Source organism: Onychomys torridus, chromosome 6 (genome assembly GCF_903995425.1).
Source record: "Onychomys torridus chromosome 6, mOncTor1.1, whole genome shotgun sequence".
Taxonomy (NCBI): domain Eukaryota; kingdom Metazoa; phylum Chordata; class Mammalia; order Rodentia; family Cricetidae; genus Onychomys; species Onychomys torridus.
In genome coordinates, this window is record NC_050448.1 from 89609910 (window position 1) to 89633977 (window position 24068).

Sequence of the window (24068 nt, forward strand, 5' to 3'; positions counted from 1 at the left end):
TAAACAATCTTGTAATGTAATTCCCTGTGATGTGCCAGTCAGTTAATTTCAAAAGAATTAAAATAGTTAAAATTTAATTGAGCTTGATCCTCCTCAAGGAAAAACATCAGAGAGTTCTCCATGATTCAGAATAGAAGAATCAAAACCAAAGGTAGCAGACTATACCTATCTTGATAACTGAAGAATAAGACTATAACAAGAGATTCAGAGCCTCACAGTCCTAAAGCATGTTAATAAAAGAACACCACCAGCAACTTCCCTTTAACCTGTTAACCACCTTCATGTGATTCCTTGCATCAATTTAAAGAAAACGGTTGGGGATAGGGGCTGGCAGGTCTCTGCAAGTTTCCTTCAGTTTGCACCCACATTGCTCTAGGAACCAAGCCAAGGGAACATGCATTTGTGTAATGGAATGTGGATTTTTCCTTTCCTCCTCTGTGGCTTCTTTGTGTAGATGTTGGCCACCATTGCTCATAAGTGAAATATCACAAATGCAATACTATTAAAGATATATAAATAAATCACATTTGTTTTGTCTGAACCAATGTATTACATGTCTAACGGGAAGACTCCCATTGGCGATTTGGAGATAATCCAGAAGTCTTTGTTGCTCATGGAGAATCCTCTAAGTTTAGCTTCTTAACTTTTATTATTTTTAAATGTATTTCAACCATCCAAATATTTTCCCTCAGAATGTATTTTCCACATCATAAGCTGGGATAGTTATTTTTGTTGGATCCTATGTATTACATATAGATGAATTATTTGGCTATATAAAAGGGGTTGACGGATCACTAAATCCATAGAATTGTTCTTTCTTCTACAAAAAAAAAAAAAGCCTGTCTGTGACCCAATTTCTGCATATTACAAACAGATATGACTGCATTTTTCTCGAAGTCAGATAATTTAGGAATTTAGCAAGATGTCTAAAACCAGCAATGTTTTGGGAGTTAATTCTTGAAGAATAAAGAAGTGCATCATAATTGTCCCTTCTGTGATTGAAACTGCTCATCAGTGACAGCCTATTCATTGGACCTCAAAGTTTCAGGTATTTCTAAAATCCATTCTGATGTATCCTACAGTAAATATTTCTATACCATCCTTTACTGCTCACAAATGCCCTAGCTAAGCTTAGGGAAATAAATAAATCTTTCCACGTACAAAATCTAATATAGCATTGTATTTTACTACCAAATTAATTTGAATTAATAGTCTATATTATTACTTAGAAATCATTTGGGTAATTAATAAAAAGCAACATTGTGAAACTAAGTCTATTGTCAGAATTTTTCTTTTATCTCTGCAGAGATAATTGAAACTCAGCTCAGAAACTATACTGTCTGAAGCCGTTTTTAAACAAGCAGGCCCCATATTTTACCCTTTTGAATGGTTCTATCGGAGCAACTGTTCCACAAGTGAGGCCTCAGTGAATGAGCCTCATTATCTCTGCTTGTGCTCTTTCTGGGGCTCTCTGCCTTTATTACAGGGTCAGTTTTGGAAGCATAGCTTTATTCAAAGCTACTGACTAATTTGGTCTTTGGCCAGCATACCAAACATTCTTCCTGGGAGCTCACAGTGCTGAAAACAAAAATCTTAAGAAGCCTGTTAGGTCACATAGGTAGTATGTACTCTGAATTCCTGTAGTCCACATCTGGACCACACATCTGAACAGTTGTTTAATTACTTATCAGCCAGCCTGTAAATACATACTTATTCATCAGCTGTGGGTGATGTTTTACTGTTTGTCCTCTGTGTCAGTCATATTTTCTCAAATGGAGGGGGTTGGGGATTTAGCTCAGTGGTAGATTGCTTGCCTAACAAGTGCAAGGCCCTGGGTTCGATACTCAGGTCCAAAAAAAAAAAAAACTTTTTAGTTGGATGGTGGTGGCGCATGCCTTTAATCCCAGCACTTGGGAGGCAGAGGCAGGTGGATCTCTGTGAGTTTGAGGCCAGCCTGGGCTACCAAGTGAGTTCCAGGAAAGGCATAAAGCTACACAGAGAAACCCTGTCTCGAAAAACCAAAAATTAAAAAAAAAATTAAAAAATGGAATGTACATAGTGTGGTGATGAGAACAGTACCATGTTCTCCATTAGAGATTTAACACTTGCTGTTCTCTTCTGAAATGTTCAGATCAAGATTGCCTTTTCCCCTTTCACTGTGATTTTTTTCTCAGTACTGGGGATTCAACCCAGGACCTTGTGCATGCTAGGCCAGTGACACATTACCGAATTCTACACCAACCCTCTTTTGTTAATATACTACTTTTGAGAAAAAAATGTCTAGAAGAATTGTTCAGGCTGGCCTTGGATTTGTTCTGAAGTACAAGAAGATCTTGAACTTCTAAGGTCTGCCTGCCTTAGCATCCTTAGTAGCTGGAATTGTAGGCCTCCTTCCCTGCCAGGACTGGCTCACAGTGACTTTTGATTTCATAATTTGCAAAGGGATGTTGAGTCAGGTAAACATTATGTTAACGAAAAGACAATTTCTGAAAACCCTTCAATTCACGAGCAGAATTCACTTTTATGTCTCTTTACAAGATAAGGCATCGTTTAAAAAGAGAAATTTTATGAGAACCATGGTTTCAGAAAAGTTTCTAATCTGCTAACTTCCATGTGCTTGAGTGTAGGATGAGGGAGGGAAGGTAGAGTCCGTAAAAGATCCTGTTGTGATGGATGACCACCACCTGCCAAACTGCTTGACAACCATGGGTGGCATTTGCTTTGCCCTGTAATCAGACATCTGCTTGCTTTTAAATATGAAATAAGCTGGGCATGGTGGCAGCACTTGGGAGGCAGAGGCAGGCAGATTTCCAAGTTGAAGGCCAGCCTGCTCTCCAGAGTGAGTTCTAAGGCTACCAGGGCTACACAGAGAACCCCTGGTTTGGTGTCTTTTTCATATGGAAAGGCACTCTGCTACAAAGGAGAAATGTAAACCCTAGCCCAGCTACAGTCTCTTAGATATGCAATGGTATCCTGCCTGAAAAATATACTAGTGCAATGATGTCACAAAGCTTGTGGGACTAACCAACCAATATCTGATTTGACTTAAGGCCCACACTACAAGATGAAACCCATGCCCAATGCTCCTTGGATGGCTAAGATCCTGAAACTAGATAGCCCGGAGACCTAGGATAAAACCAAATACTTCTGTTCTACTAAAGGGACATAGTTGTAAAATAGTCCTATAATGACATTATGCTACTCTTATAGATCAGCTCCTTGTTCAGCTACCACCAGAATAGTTTCCACCTGCACCAGATAGGAACAAATACAGAGACCCACAACTGGACAATAAGCAGAGATTGAGAGACTTTGAGATACTCAGCCCTAAACTGAGTATCCATCCTACTCTCCCTTCACAGCCACAGGAAAACCTGTCAAGAGGAGACTGGAAGAGTGTAGGAGCCAGAGGGGATGGAAGACACAAAGGGAATGAAACAGGACAGATACACATATAAACTCAAGGAGACTCAGGCAGTATGCACAAGACTTCCATTGGTCTACACCAGATAGAATCTTAGAGCTGAAAGGAAACATGGACATATCTCCTCATCCCTAACCCAGACGCTACCTCTAATTGATAACCACTTGCAAAGGAAAGTTTAACTTTCTGGAAGGGAGTCTTCACTGGGAAAACAAAGCTCTTAAGGGTGAGTAGGATGTCCAGTAGTAGATGGCCAACAAGAAATGAAGTTAAAAAAAAGCATCTTTGGAGGATCCTTGTCTCATAATGTCATGTTAGAGCTTTTTAGTTTCTTTTTAAATTTCATATTTTTTCTTTTTTTTTTTTTTAACTTTACAAATTCTTTGTGTATTTACTATGGCTTCCAGTTTTGTGTTTTCATGAGATTTCTTGAGCATGTGAGCAAGTGGTTCTCTGTGTCTGTATCTGTTTCTTGTGTCTTTTCTTGAGATCTTTCTCTTCTGTTTGTTTATTTTGTTTTGTTTTTCAATGTTTTTCTTTTACCTTTTATATTTTATTTTATCCCTGAGAAACCTGTTTGTTTTCCAATGAGGAATAAGACCCACAAGAGTACAATTTTTTTTTTTTAAAAAGATAAAATTTAAAAAAGAAAGAAAAAGCCTTAATATGACATTAGAAACCTGTTTATTTTCTAAAGAGGGTAGGTCCATTTGGGAAGAGAGGTGGGGAGGAACTGAGAGTAGAGGGAGAGGAAGCCATAATGAGGACATATTACATTTAAAAAATCTGTTTTTAATAAAAGGGAAAAATAAGAGTGTACAACTGCATGAATTCTCATTCTCTCACAGAAACTGGAGAACAAAACACAGGTTCAAATTTAATATGGAAATTCAAATCAATAGCAGATACTCAATGAAAAAGAAGAAACAATCACTATAAGTCTAATGGAATCAATATTTATCTGACAGTTCAGTAAAGTGAAAATATATAAAAAAAGAATAAATCATAAAAGTGTAGACCCTAAGAAAAATGAATGATATTCTTTTTTTTTTTTTTTTTTTTTTTTTATGTTAGGGTTTTTCTGTGTAGCCCTGGCTATCCTGGAACTTGCTCTGTGGACCGAGATGGCTTCAAACTTAGAGATCTTCCTGCCTCTATCTCCTGAGTGCTGGGATTAAAAGTGTGCACTATCACCACCACTTGGCTAAATGAGTGATATTCTTTAAAAACTTTTAAGTACTTTCTTCTGCTGTCTTTATTTTAACCATCCAAGGAACTTTCACTAATGATTTTTTTTAATTAATGCATTCTTTTAAGAAAGGAAAAGCAAACAAACAAAAAACTGCGCGAAATAAGGATTCACATATTTCCACAATTATACAATTTTAGAGTTAAATAAATATCATCTATTTTAGTTCCAAAAACCAGAACAGAGGCTGAGGAGATCATGTGTCTAGCTAACCGGCATTGCCTCAAGCAGTAGCGGCATCAGACCTCAAGCTGCTGTCCACAGCTCTTCCCAGGGCACATACCTCATCAGCCTTGTGTAGTGGCTATCCACTACAGCCCTGAGATGGTTTTTTAATCACAATGAACTTTATTACAAGCATGCAGATAACACAAAGAACTGAAACTGGGGTGTTCTAATTGCGATATTTTGAAGAATAACTCCCCAAAGAGTAGAAACAGCAAGCATCCTTTTTTTTTTTTAATATATCATATTTTACTATGGGGGAAACGGTGGGGAGACTGTTGAGTGTAACAAATGCTTTTTGAGAACGGTCAACCCTGTTCATAAAATTAAAAGATTTCCCTGAATAACTTCTCAAATGAAGAACTGAGTATAGAACAAAGACATGAAGGAATCAGGATAGCATGGTGAGAACCTCTACAGTATGATGCTCTTTCAAGGAAAATGCATTTCAATATTTAAGAAATGCTTTACAAGAATGTATGGTTAAAGATTTTAATGAATCTTATTTACATATTTTCATCCTAAAATTTGAATAAACTGTACAAATCACCCCATTTCTATTTTCTGGGGTTTTTGTTTTTCCTTTTTGAAACAAGTTCTTACCAATCAGTAGAAATTAGATCAATCTCTTTCTGATTTTGTTGTTTTTTTGTTTTGTTTTGTTTTGGAATAAGATTTCACCAAACAGGGGAGATTGACCTTGACTTGTAGTTCCTCACCATATCAGTCTTCTAAGTACAAGGGCTATAGCCACAGAACTTTCTCACCTTGTGAATTCTTTTTCTCAGTTTACTTCTTGTCTCTGGCTTTTCTTTTGACTTTTGTTTTTTTCTTCACCTTGGGGTGTTTGCCCTAATTATAGTCAATAAATTTTATTAAAAACTCTCCTTGTTGAAGTAGGAAGTGGGTCAGTGATGTAAAGTTATAATATAGCAAATAGTCAAAACTCTCTTGGCAGACCTGGTTCTTGTTATTGGCTTATCAAGTCTGATAGTAAATCGTGTTTCTGTAATGCATCCCTGCTCATCAAGTGCTTTGCCCAAGTATTGCCCTACTTAGTTCTGGCAGTAGTCCTTGGGGTAACTATTTTATTATCACTGTCAGATAAGGACACTACAACTGAAAGAGTTTAAGCAATTTAGGAGAAATTTTCAAAATTCCTTTTATTAATTACACATCCATAAAGATAACATTGGTTTTCAAGTTAATGATGCGGAAAAGTTTCTTGACAAACTGTATCAAGTTGATAAGAGCAGTCCCTAAGCCACATGAATTGATTACACTTCCTTTCTTGTCTATTTCTTTTTTGTTGTTGTTGTTAAAAAGCACTTATTATTCTTGTCTTTTTATGCAGCTGTTTCAAAAACACAGTTTTATATCAGACTTATTCTGGGTCTTACAATCTTCCCATCCCTTCTTCCAAAATTTTCTCTGAGCCGTAGATGGAGAATTATGCAGAGGTATTGTTTGGCTGGCTGGGTTCCAGATGATCCCTTGTTCTCTCCATTGTGTCCAGTTGTGGTTCTTTGGGATGATCTCTAATTTGCTGTAAAGAGTGGCTCTTTTGATGAGGGATAGATGTTACTCAGTGTGGGTAAGTGTAAGATTTAGAATATGATAAGGAATTATGCTGTTTTAGCAAAGTCGTAGCAATCGATTATTTCCTAAGATCTATGACCTCACTAACCCCAGGAAGATGGTGAGGTTTCCAGTACAGGGGGGCGGGGCAGGATTTCCCTCCTGTTGAGTAGGCCTTAAGTGTAATTGAATAGCTTCTGATTGCCATTGACATATGAGTGCCACTTATTGAATTTCTTTATGTATATCTTGCCATGATAGTAATTGTTGTGGCCAATGGTTGTTGCAGCTGGTAGGTCAATATCTGTGACATATTAAAGTGGAAGGGAAAAATTTTGTAGGGCCCAACACTTGCATCAAGAACTAAAAGTAACTAAAGACTCCTAGAAGCAGGAAAATGTGTGTCTTTGAGGCATAAGCCTCCTTATTGGCTGTCCAATATAGTGGGCAGCCTTGAAACTGCATACACACAAACAAAAACAGACTCAACAGGTTTTGTGTGTGTGTGTGTGTGTGTGTGTGTGTGTGTGTGTGTGTGTGTGTGTGTATTGTATAACAATAATAATCAAAGGCTAGCAACTTGAGGGAGATTTAGGGGCATAGGCAGATTTGGGGGAGGGTAGCTTAGAGTGGCTAGTGGAGGTAAAGTGAAGTAATTCTATTTCAATTAAAAGCAGTAAAAAGTATTTTGACATGATGTGTATCATGAAACTATAATTTCTTTCTGTGTGATATACATGAAATGTCAATTTCCAGAACTTAAAATATCAATTCATGTTCATGCAAAAATATCTACTTATGACATATGCAAACATATGTCTAAATTGCTTATGAACAGCTCTCTTTCTCTCCTTCATGCTTTAGCATCATCTTGTTATGTGATACAGAAAGGTCTAGAGTTTAGAGTTTTGCTCAGTGTATCGAATGCATGGTCCTCCTGCCTCTGCTTTCCCAGTGGTGGGCCTATGTGCACCATCTTCTGCTACAAGGTAATTTGTTATTAATAAATTCTTTCTTTCCTCAGTTATTTTTCCAAAGATCCATAGGATTAAAGGTATGTCAATAAATAACTAATAAAGTTATTCATTCTCATTAAAAAAATCAAATACTTTCCTATGAGAGTTATTTACTTGAAATAGCCCATATTTATTAGTTTTGTATTAGTCTGGGTTCTCCAGATGAACAGAACTGATCGAATGAATACATATATGTGGGGTTTATTTATTAGAATGGCTTACAGAGTGTGGTACAGCTAGTCCAAAAATGGCAGTCTACCAATGGAAGGTTCAAGAATCCAGAAGTTATTCAGTCCGTGAGGTTGGGTTTCTCAGCTGGTCTTCAGTATTTTCCAGAATCCCAAAGAATTGGGCTCTACTGCTGTGATCCATGAAAGCCCATACTTAGTAAAGTAAAACCTTTGTTTTGCTGGGACAATGGATGCTGGTAAGCTGGGGGTGAAGAACAGCTGTGATTAAGAAGAGGCTGGCACTGAAGTGAAATCTTCTGGGAAGTGTTTCCTCAGAATTAGCACATGCTGTGTTCAGAGTTGGTCAAGATTTTATATTGTGCTGGCAGCCAAGTTCGGTCATGTGTCTCCGAGATAGTATCGGTTTGAAAGCATGAAGGATCAGGGAGAACAGCTGAGGCTTGGCACTGTGAGTACCAGGTACATCTGGGGTAACAGTGGAAGCCCTTGTTTAATGGGGTCATGGTAAAAAGTTGAAGTTTTGCACCATGAAGTGAGCCCAGGAAGAGCTATTGGTAAAAGCCCAAGCCAGTTGCAGTAGAAGGCCCAGCACCTTGGATATGCCAGTACCAAAGGATGACTGCCAGCAGCAGTGGAGGGGAGCTAGCTTGTGTTTAGAAGACAAGCTGTGGGTGGTGCAGAGGATGGAGTTGGGAAAGCCTGTTATCCCTTGGCTTAGTGTTGATGATGTTTAAGGCTCCTGGAAGTCACAGTGCTAGATTGGGCATGCTGTAGAAAATCTTATCCTCTTCAATGGAAAGGCCAAGAAGACAGTCCCTTCATTAATCCATAAGACACAAAATGGTGAGAAGGGCACCAGCTTATCTGAGGAGCTTTGCTGTCACCCTTTTCCTTGTGCCAGGCCTTAGGGTTGGAGATGCTGCTGCTCAGTTCGGTGAATTCAATTCAGTGGGTTTAATTAGGACCTGCAGTTTCAGGAGCCAGGTGGCAGCACAGAATTGCCAAAGGCAAGGTTGTAATTATCCTAATGGATAACATAGACAAGGCAATGTCCATAATGGCCTATCCTGGAATGGGTAGCACAGGTAAAGTGATTTTTATGGTGTCATGTCTCGTATGGCTTTTTGGTGCCAGCTAATCAATCATGGTATTTCCAGACATGGCATAGGTAAGAAGCCTATTGCATTTTTGTTTGATTTATATAAGCAGGCCTGTAAACCAGTTTTCAGAATTGAGCCAGTTTGCAGACCCAGAACCCCTTGAATTAAGGGACAGCCAGGTTCCTCTGAGGAAGGACTTTGATAAAATACCATAGAGTGTTACAATTAGCCTTTCTCCAGTCCTTTCCCAGAGGTACCTATGGCCTTTTGCAAAGGTAACTCTATACTGGGGGAAGGAAACAGTCAGACTTTCCAGAGACTACTGAATACTGGTTCTGAATTGATGCTGATTACTGGAGATCCCAGAAGTATTGTGGTCCTCAGTTAAAGTAGGAGCTTATGGATGGATGATTAGTAGGGTGATTAGTGGAGTTTTGGCTGCTGTCTGACTCACAGTAGGTACAGTGTGTCCCAGAACTCATCCTGTGGTTATTTCCTGAGTCCCAGCATTTATAACTGGGATAGATATACTTAGAAGTTGGCAGGATTCTCTGACCTGTGGAGTGAGTGCTATTATGATTGGAAAGGTCAAATGGAAACCTTTAGATTACCTCTGCCAAGGAAAATAGTGACTCAAAAGCAGTATCACATCCTGGAGGAATTGTGGAAATTAGTATCACCATCAAGAACTTGAAAGATGTAGGGGTGGTTGTTCCCATCACATGTCCCTTTAAGTGTTGATCTGGCCAGTGAAGAAGAGAGATGGATCATGGAGAATAACAGTTGACTATCAAAACTCAATGAAGGAATGACTCGGATTGCAGCTGCTGTGTCAATGCGATCCTTTCTTGAGCAGAACAGCACATCTCCAGGTTTATGGTATGTACCTATGGATCTAGCAAATGCCTTTTTCTTGGTTCCTAGCCATGATGACTGCCAGAAGCAATTTGCTTTTATTTGGCTAAGCCAGTAGTATATCTGTAAATAGTTTCACCTCAATGCATATTAACTCTCCAGCCCTGTGTCATAACTCATTAGATGGGATCTTGATTGTCACTCTCTTCCACAGAATACTACACTGTGTCACTATGTTGACACTACCCTGCTTGGACCAAGTGAATAGGAGGTAGCAAACACTTTGGACTTGTTAATAACACATATGTACATCAAAGGATGGGAAACAAATCCAATTGGAATTCAAAGGCCTTCTACCTTAGGGAAATTCTTAGGAGTCCAGTGGTGTGGGTATGTAGAGATATTCCTTCTAAGATAACAGATAAGTTATTGTGCCTGACCCCTCTTACCCCCAAGAAAGAAGCCAGGCAGAAATCAGCACCCTGCCTGGCCTCTATACCAGCTCCTGCCTCCAGCTTCCTGCTCTCTTTGAATTCCTGTACTGACACCCTTCAGTGATGAACTGTGATGTGCAAGTGTAAACCAAACACACCCTTTTCTCTACAAGTTGCTTTGGTCATGGTGTTTTATCACAGCGATAGTAACCCTGACTAGGACAGTTGTGTTATATTAGATATTTTATAAAATATCATGCATGGATTAATACACTTAAATTTGTCAAGATGACCATGAGAAAAGCCTTTTTATGCAGTACCTTTACAGCTAAGGAAGTTATAGCTACAGAAATAAGTTGGATTATCTTTGCTGAAGGCAAATAAATACCAGAAATACAACCCAAATCCATATTTTTCTTTCTTTAAAACCCACATTCACAAGATCTTCTTCTACATAAATTCAGGAGTGTATAACTTTAACTATTCCATGGAGGAACCTCTTGGCAAATGACTCTAATTTATTAGCTCCTTTGGCCAACATTTTTCATTATTTATTTTAAACCTTAAAATCATCCTGAGTTTTTGTTTTGTTATTAAAGAGAAAAAATAAAAAAACACTATTTTGGTAACTTTTATTAGCTATTCACTTGAAAACAAAAGGAAGGCCTGGGAGAAATCAAACAGGAAAAAAAATATCAACTACTGATGGTTTCACAATTGTCTAGACGTAAGGAATCTTTGTTTTCAGAGTCATTCACTGTATTTTCACATCTTAATTGAATTCATACTATGAGATTTTTGAATAGAAATTTTTCCAGACAAAAGCATTCCTTTCCCCATCAAACGCTGCAGACAGTCATCCTTTTGGATTTAGAAGTACAGCTTTTTGAAGACATTCTGTACTTTGGGGGAGACTGTTGTTCAGGCACCTGGACATCCAAGCCTTTCTGGAAAGCCTTTAATTATCCGCTTATGGTCGTTGCAATGATCTCTGGCATTACTAAAGCCTCTGAAAAGTCACAAATTTGAGACTATAGCATATCAATTTTTTTGTTTCAAATATTATGATGGTTCAAAACCCCAAAACTAACAGAAAATAACCAACCTGGGAGAGAGCATTTTGCTGGCCAGTATATTTTATCCTCTGTTGTATGTAGAGACAAACCTCATTTTAGAGAAATATTTATAATTATCTTTAGTGGCCTCTGGATTTCCTTGTCTGTCTCAGCTGATCACCATACTTTTAGAACTGAAGACATACTTCTGAGTAGTTCCCTCCTTCTCTCTGACTGCAGGATGATGGCTGCATCAAGGTTGTGGCTTCTCATCCACATTTGTGAAAGCAGAATAACATGTTATCCACTTTCATGTTTCATGGGAACTGGCATATCTACTATGTAAAATAAGACATTATTCCGTACTGTGATTGAGGATTCAAACTGCAAATGCAGGTGGATGGGGATGGAAAGGCTTTCACATGTGAACATTCACAAAGGAACTCACCTCTGGTTCTATTAAAGTTTATAATTTTTTGTGCACTTAATAGTTTTGAAAATTAAACCTTATCAATCAAATCGAAAAAAAAATGTGTTAACACATAATTATCCATTGACAAACTCTTACAAAGAATTCAAAACAAACCATTATGGCAAATGATTTTATGTATTATCATGATAAATCTACAGAATGCCTTATAGGAGGCATCTGTGCAAGAACAAAGGAGCACTGGAGTTAGAGGCAGGAATCTGCCCACTGCTTTCTCCAAAACGTGAGAAACACACATGTTCATGAACACTAAAGATATATACAAACCTGGATAGGATATTCAATATTTAATTCATGCATAAACCTGGTGAACTATAAAACAACTAATACATACTACATAATGCATACTACATGTACATTTTCTTATGGTGTCACTATTAAAAACAATATTCCTCCAAATGACATAGTTATCTGAAATCTATTATTTATTTCAGAGTTAATATTCAACTGATTTCCAAATATATATGGCAGACCTGACTACTTTACAAGGGACCAAACCTCTGCTAATTATGAATAGTTTATTTTAAGGACTTTGTTTATTCTCACTATGCTATCAACATGACAGACATTCACATTATCATCTTAGCTCACCTCTTTTCTAACCCTGGCCAGCTTATGCTCTCAGCTTCAACTTCTGCATATGTGCATATGTGTTTGACAGTTCTCCATTGCGGGAGATGGGGGGGTGGGGGTGTCTTTTCTGAAGGGAAACAGAGGATGAGTGGACCTGTGAGAGAGAGGAGTTGGGGACCACTGGGAGGAGGCAGGTACTGGAAGGAGTGGAGGGAGGGGAAACTGAGGTCGGGATGGATTGAAAACAAAAAGGGAAAAAAAAACTTTAATTAAAAGTTTGCTGGAATATACACAAACAGTAGAGAGGTCCCATGTACTTTTCACCCACTTCCTCCAATGGTAATATCCAATTTATTTAACTTATTTATTTATTTATGTATTTATTGTGGCATATTGTATGTGTTCTGTAGGCACACATATTAGTAACTGAGGCCAGAGGACAAGGCCAGGTTCCTTGCCTGTCTCTCTGTCTTATTCTTTTGAAAAAGGTCTCTCAGTGACCCTGGAGCTGGATAGCCAGCATGGCCCAATATCCTGTGTTCTGTCTCTTCCCCCCAGTCCTGGGATTACAAGTATACATGGCCATAACTGACTTTTTACCCCAGTGCCAGGGATTCAAACTCAGCTCCTCATGCTTGTACTAACAACCACTCTTACCCACTCAACCATCTCTCCAGCCCTAGATTTCATTTATTTTCTTTTAATATTTTCACTCTTTTAAATTAAAAGGTAATTATATCATTTCCTCTCTTTTCTTTCCTCCTTCTATACCTTCCCATACAATACCACCCTTTACTCTTTCAAATTAATGGCCTCTATTTCCTTAATTGCTGTTACATACATGTGTGTATGTGTGTGTGTGTGTGTGTGTGTGTGTGTGTGTATGTATAACACAACCTGTTCAGTCTGTATAATGTTGCTTGTATGTATTGCTTGTATGTATATGATATCAGGGCTAACCACTTGATATTTAATAACTGACTTGGTGGCTCTACATTTCTATTCACTTAGTTTAGTGAGTAATAGTATATGTGTGCTTCATTATGAATTTATTAAATGTGTAGATTTGTGTAATCACCACAAAAATAAAAATGATTGAATTATCACAAAAATTGCCTCGAGCGGCCAAGCTGTAATTGTAGTTGTCTTTCTCACAAACTTATATTTCTACTCCTTACCAATGATCAGTCTGCCTCTCATCTGTACAGTGTTATCAGTTTAAGAATACAGTGATAAACCATGTGGTGGAGATAGATATTTTCACTTGGGATAACTCCTTTGGGATCCATCAGATTTTTATATTAATTATTTATTTGTAACACTGTAATATTTTTTGTTATGGATATACTTTAGTTTTAAAGGATATTATAAATGAACTAATATGATTCTTTGTACATATCTTGTGGTGTGAATACTTCCTGATATTTTGTTGTCTCTATGTTTAAGATGAGATACAATAAAATGACCAGGTCAGAGTTTTCAGTAAAGGGTTGGTTGTCTGAGTTTACCTCACCACTCATCCTGCCCAACTTTGCCCCTGGTTCTCACAGAATCAGAAGGTGAACGTGAGCTGCTAATGGAGAAGAACAATCATTTTTCCCATTCTGTTGTAAAGCCTGTGAATTACAATAGTGACTTATAAGATGTCCACAGTAGTCCAACAACAGCCCTTCAGGATAACCAAAAGCTTTCTCATCTGACTTAAGGCCACTCAACAGAAGAGACTTCATGCCTGGCACAGCTAGCCAACTATCCATGGCTGGAGAAGTTGTAGACCTTAGAGGACAGCCTATTACTGCCATTTACCTAAATTTGTTCTGAACACTTATACTTTCTGAATTTGTTCTCAACACTTATACTCATAGACATGTGTAGCTTAGTTCCCATCAGAGAATCTTTTTGCAGCAAATAGAGACTATTGTGCAGATCCACAACCAGTCAAAATGCAGGGAATAAGTGGTTTTGGGGTTTCCAACACCAACTAATACATCTGCAATGTAACCCTTACTACTAAGGCTTGTGAGAAATCATAGAAGAGAGGGCAGAGTGACCATCTGGGCCAAATGCCTGGGATGCTGGCTTTTAGATAATGTTCTTTGTACAAGAATTTTATTTTCTGATACATACTATAGTGGTTTTTGTTGTTGTTGTTCATGGAAAATATCCAACAAATAAAAATGGAATGAAAAAATGCTTGCTATGTTAGGGTCTTGGGAAAATCCCACAAAAGATCACCATCCATCTATGCAGTCAGCAAGAGCATTGATTATCTTGAGAAAGATTCTGGCATGCTGGGGTCAGCCATCCCACACAAAGGCAACATAGCAGTGGCCTCAAGAGGAGCTTGCAGGATCCTTTTATGCATAGCCCAAGGGCAGTCAGTCCCAAGGCAGGTCATTTTAGATAGGATTGGCTTAAGCAAGTAGCAATCATGTTAGTAAGTCCTAATTGACCAGTGCTAGTAGGGTTTGGCTAAGGCTACAGTTTTTCCATTTGGGGGAAGGTTAGGCTTCGCCCTTATTTGGTTATCACATTGAGCTTGCTGCCCATGGCTCAAGCCTGGCCTGACCTGACCTGATACTGTAAATACCATTCCTCTTTGTCCTTGCTGTCAGGGATGTTGGAGATTGATTGTCCTTTGTTTGTGGTGCTCTCAGAAACTGCTTGTTCCGTCTCAGGAAACTGAAATTGAGGTCTGATCTCTGAGAGAAGACTGAGCAGCCTATTATGGCATCTGCTTGGTCCTCTCAGCTACAGTCATAAATATTTGGAAATATGGCACTTAATATTTTCCCTTTGTAAGAAACATAATCCCTGCTGTGCTTAGTGTTCTTTACCTATGATCTCAGCATTTAGAGGCTGAAGCAGTAGATGGCAAACTTGAGGCCAGCCTGGGTGCATATAAAGAACCTATTTCAAACAAGCAAAACTGTTCATAATAGGAAATTCACTCTGTAAGGAAAAATCTAGGAGTATAGAAATTTAGACAACAGAATATGTTGGAAATTATTTGTCTTTTCTCTGAGAGTAAAAAGAGTTGAGACTGGGTAGACCCTAGTTCCACTAGGAAATAATTGTAGGCCCTTGAGCAATAAAATTGATTTTCTAGTTCTAGTCCTCAAAATATCTTTTTAATTGAAATGTAGAAATGTATTGTTCAAAATTCTTCATCTGAATTATTAATTAATGCTTTGTTACATTAATATATTTTCCATCATATTTCATAAATCTGGAATATATCCAGAGTATTTTAAAGCTGTAGCTTCTTTGATTTTCTGACTTAATTACTGGGTCTCATATTGTAGCATGAATCTTAAAGAGTCTTATTAATAAAAACAAACCTGAAGCCAGGTATTGAGGTGAATGCTGGAAGATCAGAGAAGCAGAACAAGCCACAGCTACCTCACTTCACCATTTCCTCAGCTGATCCTATTTTCTCAGACTGAAAACCTCTGAGTCCTTATCCAAATGGATCTCAGCTGAACAGCTTCTAGAAGCCTGAAAGCTTAAGCAGCCAAATGCTTGTAGTTTCTGGTCCCCACGCCTTATATATCTTTCTATTTTCTATCATCACTCCCTGGGATTAAAGGCTTGCTTTTTGGGGATTAAAGGCGTGAGTCACCATGCTTGGTTATATCCTTGAACAGATGGATTTCTGCCTCTGGAATGCTAGGATTAAAGGCGTGAGTGCCACCATTTTCTAGCCTCTGTATCTAATAGCTGTCTGTTCTCTGACCCCAAATAAATTTATTAGGGTGCACAATATTTTGGAGAACACAATACCACCACACATAATGTTTTGTTGTGATGAGTGATGGTAATGCCACTTAAATTAAAACTTGACATTTTACAAACTTTTAAAATATGTACACTGAAGAAATGTAGCAAGGTAGGCCATAAAGTAGATGAAAACACTTCCAGCTCCTATGTGTTTCCATCCTTGCTTGCTAGTACAGTGGTTGTGTGCCCAAGGGAACTTAAGGAAAATGTTTACCATATGCCAAGAGCACTATGCTAGAGACTTCCTGTATGCTAGGAGAAAATCCTGAAGAGCAAAGTGGTTGTCGGCATGCTACACTAGTTTTCGTAGAGCATTTCTTTCCAGCCCTGTGTGGGAATGTTCTTTAACACTCCCCCAGCTTGGGTGGAGTTGTATGATGAGTGTCAACTAATATTTTGCAAATGGAAGTGACATGGGGTGTCTGGACTTAAGTATTTATTTATGGAAACTCCCTTGGTTTCAGTTAATCACACCTTTTAATACAGTCACTTCTCTCTCTACCTGTGTCACAGTCAGCAGATGTGATGGAAAGTCCAGACAGCCCATGACAAACATGGAAAGTCAGTAAAAAGGGAACGCTTCTATTTAAAAGCCATGAGGCTTGTCTGTCACTGCAGTATAACCAAGACTAATATTATCTATCTAATGTTAAAGATGAAAATAACTTCGAAAGCTGTTTTCTATATAACTGAGACATAGACTGTAGTCTGCTGCCAAGATGAGTCTCTCCTGCAGACTACAGTGTCAGCATGTGCCTGATATCACTTTCATCAACCCTTGGACATTCATAGACAAATTTTAGAGCCTTTGAAAACACATAATAAATGTATCAAAAAGTGACTCCTAATGACATTCTGCTATACTCATAGATCATGCTCAGTCATCAGCAGAGATGTTTCCTCCTGCAGTTAATGGGAATAAATACAGAGACCAACAATCACAAAGTGCAGAGAGTAAGAGACTTTGGGATGCTGGACTCTATAAAGGATGTTTTCATCAGATCTCTCCTTTCAGGGCTCAGGAAACTATGCAGAAGAGTTGGGAAGAATTCAAGAGCAAGAGGAGATGGAAGACACCAAGGAAACTATCGGGGACTATGGGGGTCCAGCCCCTTGATAGTCCCTTCCCAGGGTCCAGGAAGAATCTCCAACCAGAAGAATCTACAACCAGCTGATAATTAATCTTTGATGAAAAGAAATGAAACTATGTACACGAAACTCCTTAGTTTATACATTTTATTATTCTGTGATAGTTTTCTCTCTGCACAGCTTCTGTTCTGCTCTCATGTCTAGCTCCTTTCTTGCCTGATTTCTCTCTATAATTAACTACTTACTGTCCCCTCTAGGTTCTGTCTTAATTCCTTCATCTAGTTCTGTCCCTTCTAGGTTCTCATCCATCTAGTTCTTTCCCCTATCAGCTCCTCTCCCATCTCCTTCTCTCTCATCTGGATCATCTTGTTTTTCCTCATATGGCTCTTCCTCATCTCCCATCTCGTTCCTCTGGAACCCTCTTCTAGCCCTTCAATATAGTTCTTCCCCATTTCAGTCTGTTCCCCTCAAGTTCTTACCCATTTAGTTCTTCCATTCTCTTTTCTCTACTCTGTCTTCTGCCCTGCAAGTCCCAGTATAAAAAGGGAGGGTCCGAGCTAAAGTGTGTAAAGCTATTACTTAATGTCCACCTGACTTAGGCAGTGTCCCCTTCTGGAATTTACCTTAAGTCAGGAGACTTGTATGTGGGCTGCTATCACTGTTAGTCCTTGAAAGTTGGGTGCCCACCTGGGCGGTGTCTCCTTGTGGAATTTATGTTAAGTCAGGAGACTTGCATGTGGGCTGTTATTTGTTAGTCCTTGGAAGCTGGGCGCCCACCTGGGTGGTGTTTCCTGTAGTCCTTGAAAGTGACTAAGGGAGATATCTGCTTCCAAAGAAAGCCTTTCCTGAGGCAATTCTCTAAATACCTGGAATGTGTATGTCCAGAGAGTGATCAGTCCACACTGTTAGCTCTTCTAGGGAAAAGTCAATTGAGAAAACTATGAAGGCACACGTGATTTTCATAACAGAATACAGCTGATATATAACAAGCCAAGTAACACCAAAAACTCCTTGGGATTTGGCTTCTTCTGAAGGAGTTCCCTGATTCCTCCAGGTAGTGACTTTGCCATAACCAGCTGAGTTCTTATGATATATTCCTGCAGCCTACAGCAGGAAACAAGCCCTAGACACAACAGAAATTATGCACATATGAACTCACAGAGAATGTGGCAGCATGTACAGAGCCAGCACATGTCTAAGCTAGATGGATCATAGTGCTGAGAAGATAAGTGGACACAAGCTTCCATCCCTAACCCATAAGCTATCTCCATCTGATAACCACTCACAAAAGAAGAGTAAGTTTTCTCCAATGGAGTCTCATTGGTTCTGGAAACAACACTTAAAGGCGGGGCCTATGCTGAGCAGTAGACGGCAAATACAAAATCAACTCAGTGGTGCTTGGAGATTTTTCTGTTTGTTTACTTCATGGGTTCTGATTTTATGTCTTTAGGGGATTTCTGTGTGTGTCTCTGTGTGTCTAGATGTGTTTCTTGTGCTTTAATCTTTTTTTCTGTTGGCTTGCTTTGTCCTACCCATATTTGTTTGTTTTTAATTTTATTCTTTTTCTGTTTCAGATGTCTGTGTGTTTTCTGAGAAAGAGCAAGAAAGGGCATGGATGTGGAGAAGGGAAAGAAGAGAGGAGGGAAGGTGAGAAGGTGAGAAGAAAGATGGGGACGTGAGGACTTTGAGGAAGGGAAACCATAATCAGAATATATTGCATCTATTTTCAATATAAAAAAGAAAATAATATATCAGATGTTTGATATTGCTGAAAAATACAAAGGTCATTTCTCAAAAACTACATTAAAATGTATAATTCATCTAAGGCTTATGCTAACAGCTCTGCTACTGTGAGGTTCTGCATAAGAAGTGCATCAGGAATTATGCAGAAAAGCATTTCATGGTTTTGATGTTGTATAACTCCCAGCTGCAGCCCATATGAAGGAGCCAGGCAGACAATGGCAAACACATAACTGAAAACTCTGCAGAAATATGTGAGGTTTTCCCCTTGAACAAACTCACATTTTCTATGACTTAAAATGTATAATAAGCCTTACTATCAATAGTTTATTTACAACTTACAATTCCAACTCTTTTTGCTTGAACTAATACTTTCATTAATGGAGAAATATTTCATTGTTCTTTTGATTCATTTTCTATTAAAATCAGAAGTTATAGGGAAAGTGGGCATTCTTTGTGGTACATTAGTCAACTCAGTTACTACACACACTTTACTCATTTCACTTAGTGATACTGCTTTGAAAACTTAAGACCCAGTTTTCACTTTACCTTGCAAAATATGAGAATAAAAATTGGAGTATGTTTTTATAGCTCTCTAAGATACCCAGTGGTGACTCAATCTTATGTTCTTGGTTAGTATTTTACTATAGCTCTGTCAATGTATTTCACCGTTTTATATTGTGTGGTTGCAAAGATATATTGATTTTGCATTCTCTAGTACCCCAAACTACCAAGAACATCTCAACTCAAAACATAGAGTCAAGAGCCTACAATAATGGAGTGAGAAAAAGAGCTCAGTGATCAAAGTGCCTTCTACACAAGCCTGAAGACCTGAGATGGGATCCACAGTACCTATGTGACATATTGCACACATCTCTAATGCTGGTGTTCCTATAAGGAGATGGGAATGGAGACTGGGGAGTCCTAGGGGATAAGAGCCAGTTAGTCTGGTGTATGTAGTGTAAATGAAATCATGTCTCAGACAAGGACCAACATTTGACTTATCCACTAACAGCCACATGTGCTCTGGCATGGATGAATACCCCCAAAACTTTCATATAAGAAAATACCTTTATTTTAAATAAAATATTCTGAAAATTAATATGTTCTAAACCATGATCAAACAATACTACCCTAGAAAAAAATTTGGTTTTAAATAGCAGATCTTATTGATTTTAGAACTGATCTTTTCCTTTAATTGGTATTTTCTGCTTTAAACAGTGTCAAAAATTATAAAATGTTATCCTTCTGTCTTTACTATAAGAATCAGCTAGAATTATTGAAGAGAATTGAAAAACACTTTAATTATACATTATATTTTTGTAAACTTTAAGACAAAGGGGCTTAACATGCCCTAAAAGAAGACATGTACAAAACACACATGCAAAAGGAGATTGATAATCAGAGCATTTAGGATATCTATAAATAAATACTGTCAAACATCAAGATCTTAAGATAAGGAAAATCTAAACAATGATTATGGGAGGGGGGAAAATATGCCTTTGAACATAAGTGAGATTTCAAAATAAGCCACAATGGGCTTCATTTTATACTTAGAAGCACAAAAATGGAACCTTTACTAACATTTAATATTCACAAGGATCTGAATAATAATTGATGTGCATAGTTACATGGTTTGTGGAGTTTCCTTAGTAATCCCACATGAAAAAAGATGATATTCTATTATAGTATGGACTTGAACATATACATATCTTATATCGAACCAATTTCAGTTCCAAATATGTACTATAGAAACTTCTAGCAATATATTAAAGAAGACAATAAAATTGTTTGTACCACCACTAAACTGGTAATAAACATATCCAAATATCTGTCACCATGGGAATGGATAAATACAATGTACTATTTTATACATTGTGAAACAGAACAGTAGTGAAAATGAGTAAGCCTCATCTGAGTGTGTTAAGAAAGCTGAACCCGAGAAAGTTACAATACTGTAGAGTACATACTGTAGAATATTGCAAAACACTGTAGAAAATGCTCTAGAATACAGGCTTTCTTACATTATGTAAATGAACTTAAATTCTAAGTAAACTAAGTGAGGTATTGTTATGGAACAAATGTATGTTAACAAGAGAAAAAACTCAGGGAAGAGCCAATGTACTTCAGAACACTACACTTCACTTGTCAGGGACCAGATCTGGGAAACTTCTGAGCCAGCTCATGGTGTAGATTTCAACTCAACTATTTGTTTATGAAGTAATAAATAATACATAGTAAAGAAAGGAAATGTCATCATTTCTTCCCTTTCATTCATTTTATTTTTATTCACTTATTAAGAAAATATCAACTATAGTGAGTCCAGTTGCTAGTTAAAACTAAACTATTTCTTCTTGGGTCACTTTTCTAGTGCTGTTGTTACCAAGCACAAACCACACACTATCAGAAATTACACAACTGAACTTGGTGGAATTTAGGTGGGAGAGCTAAAACCCCCAAAGCAGAAGTTAATCCCCTCACAGGTGAGATAAGATGTCTAAAAATATGTTGTCTTGGCCAATTTTGAGCTGAGACAAAGGAAGTTTCTTCCCCCATCAAGGATTACAGAATGCAGCAATGTGACACTCTGCTAATTTGTTTCATAATTTACCCTAAAATATCCTGGTAATCTGCAATTTCAGTTACATTGGTAGTTGTACATTAAAGAGTCAGGAAATAAATTTTCAAGTATATTGTTAAGTTTTATCATTTAATCAAAGTGAACTATCAACTTAAATCAGCAAAAGTATGTTATAAAAGGTAAAGGAGTGACTTTTCTTACATGTCTGCCATTGACACTGAATTGTCTGTCTGTCTACCTGTAGTTCTGTCTCTCTCTAATATGTGTATGTGTGTGTATGTGTAAGTGTACATATAACTTTAACTTACTTGATTTGTGAGTATTTTCCATTGATTTCTAGAATGTAAACAATATTTTAAAAATGGCTCTCCTTAGTATCTCCTAATGTCACTGACAGAAATGTGGTCACATTCGTTTTGAATAAAATATTCAAAAAGTTCCTAAGTTAGGCCACAGTCTCCTTCAGACAATCATTGCAATTATCTGTAATACACAATGAAGAAAGGACTGCATGACTTACATTCTCTTGATTCTTGTAATTCCAACAGGAGAAACATCTTTTGGGTACAATGACAATAATCATAGCCATCCAAAATGCATGCATTTAATGAAAGGGTCTTAGCATAAAAGAAAAGAGAATTCTAGGGTAAGGTTTAAACAAGCCTACATTTTAGGAAGCACACAATAGGAAATTAAAACTATACTTTTGTTTATGGTAGATCTATTTCTAGTTTTGATCCAGCTTTGCCACTTCTGGAATATATCTTACTACAGAGACACATGCTCATCTCTGTTCATGGCTGCATTCTTCATAATAGGTAACACATAGAAATATCCTAGATGTTCCTCAGCTCATGAATGGATAATGAAAATGTGATACTTGTATGCAAAGGAATGTGTTTTAACTCTAAAACCTGAAATTGTAAAATTTGCAGGTCAATGGATGAAACTGGAAAACACTATGTTGAGTGATATAACCTGATCCCCGAAGACAAGCATTGCATGTTCTCACTGATATGTGGATCTCAGTGTAGATTTTAGATTTGTGTGTTTAGTTTGGAAGTTAGGAAACTGAAAGGTCATTTGTCAGTTAAGAGAAGAAATAACCTTAAGTGTAGAAGATAGTAGAACATAGGGAATATGAAGAGGAAAGAAAAAAAATGAAGAGGTAGATGTAAGTGGGAGAGGAATGGGAGGGAAAGGAAGAGCAAGAGCTGGGAGGAAGGATCTTCAATCAATGATGTTTGAGGAAGCCATAAAGGAAATCTTCTATTTTATGAATTTCCTCCACATTCTATCTATTCTATCACATACATATATATAATCACTCAAATATCTGAGTTGAAGTAAATATTCTTCCCAGAAGCTGCAGGTTACCAAATAAAAAGTATGGGGCCAGAACTGGGAAGCCTCCCTTTGAGTTATTGGTCAGGAGTGTCCCAGAGGCACCTCAAACAATATAGATTATTGCCATTTTTCTTGTTGATAGGTTGATGTTGCTAAAGACACCACACACTTTGCTCAAAAGACATGGATAAATCAAGTTAGTTATGACCAAGAAGTGTCCTCCCTGCTGGCTAGTTTTCATAATACCAGGTGCTATACAGATATCTAGGGGAGAAAAGTCATCAACCATCTTACTTAGCTATGGATTCTAAAATATCCCAAAATGACCAGCCAGGAAAGATGCATGAATGCAATAGTGGCACAAAGATTGTAGGTGTTATCAACTACTTTTGCTTGGATTGAAGGCCTACTCCAAAAGAGCCAATGGAGAATGCATATCTGATTATATAAATTTGGCCAAGAACTGAGGCTTGATAGCTTATAGGTCTCAGGAGTAAACATACTGCTCTTATTTTGGTAAAGATGCATAGTATCAAATTGCACCCTAAATTTGAATTTCTATACCCATAGATGAGTGCAGCTCTCAGACCTCAAAAGAGGATTTCCTGTGTGCCTGGAATAATGGTTAATGCAGAAACTCAAAACTGGTCAAAATACATAAACTAATAGATTGAGTAGAGCTCTGCAGTAAGTAGGAAATCTGTATCAGACCCTCTCCACAACGTTCAGGGTCTATTGTGGAAGTGTGGATGGAAAGACTGTAAAAGCCAGAGGTCAGGGAAAACTGGGCAAAACAGTGTCTCTTGGATATAACAGAACCACTGTATTTATGAATTCACAACAGCTATGGTTGCCTGAATTAAGATCCTGATAGTCAGCATTCATACATGGAAGGGGAAGGGATTCCAAACCACTAACACACAGCTGTGGAGCTGTGGAGCTGTGGACAGTTGACTGCTACAAAAAGAGGAAGAGTTGGTTTTCTTTAGGGGCATGGTACCTGGTAAAGCAGCAATGCTCCAATATGTGTCTCCACAACCATGGGCATATGGCAGCACAAATTGGAATAACTGTGCTTTTAAATTTAAGTAAAAGAAGACATGAAGTTGGAAGTTGGGTAGGGGATCTAAGAGGAATTGAGGGGAAGAGAATAGGGTGGATGCTATCAAAATATATTATAGGCATTTATGAAATCCTCAAAGAATTAATAAAACTGTTAAATTAAAAATAAAACATGACAAAGAGATCTTTCATTTAATTAATGTGTCTTTCATAATTTTAGTATATGTAAAAGTACCATTGACTTCAAACATTTGTTTTCTACAGATAGATTATTTACTT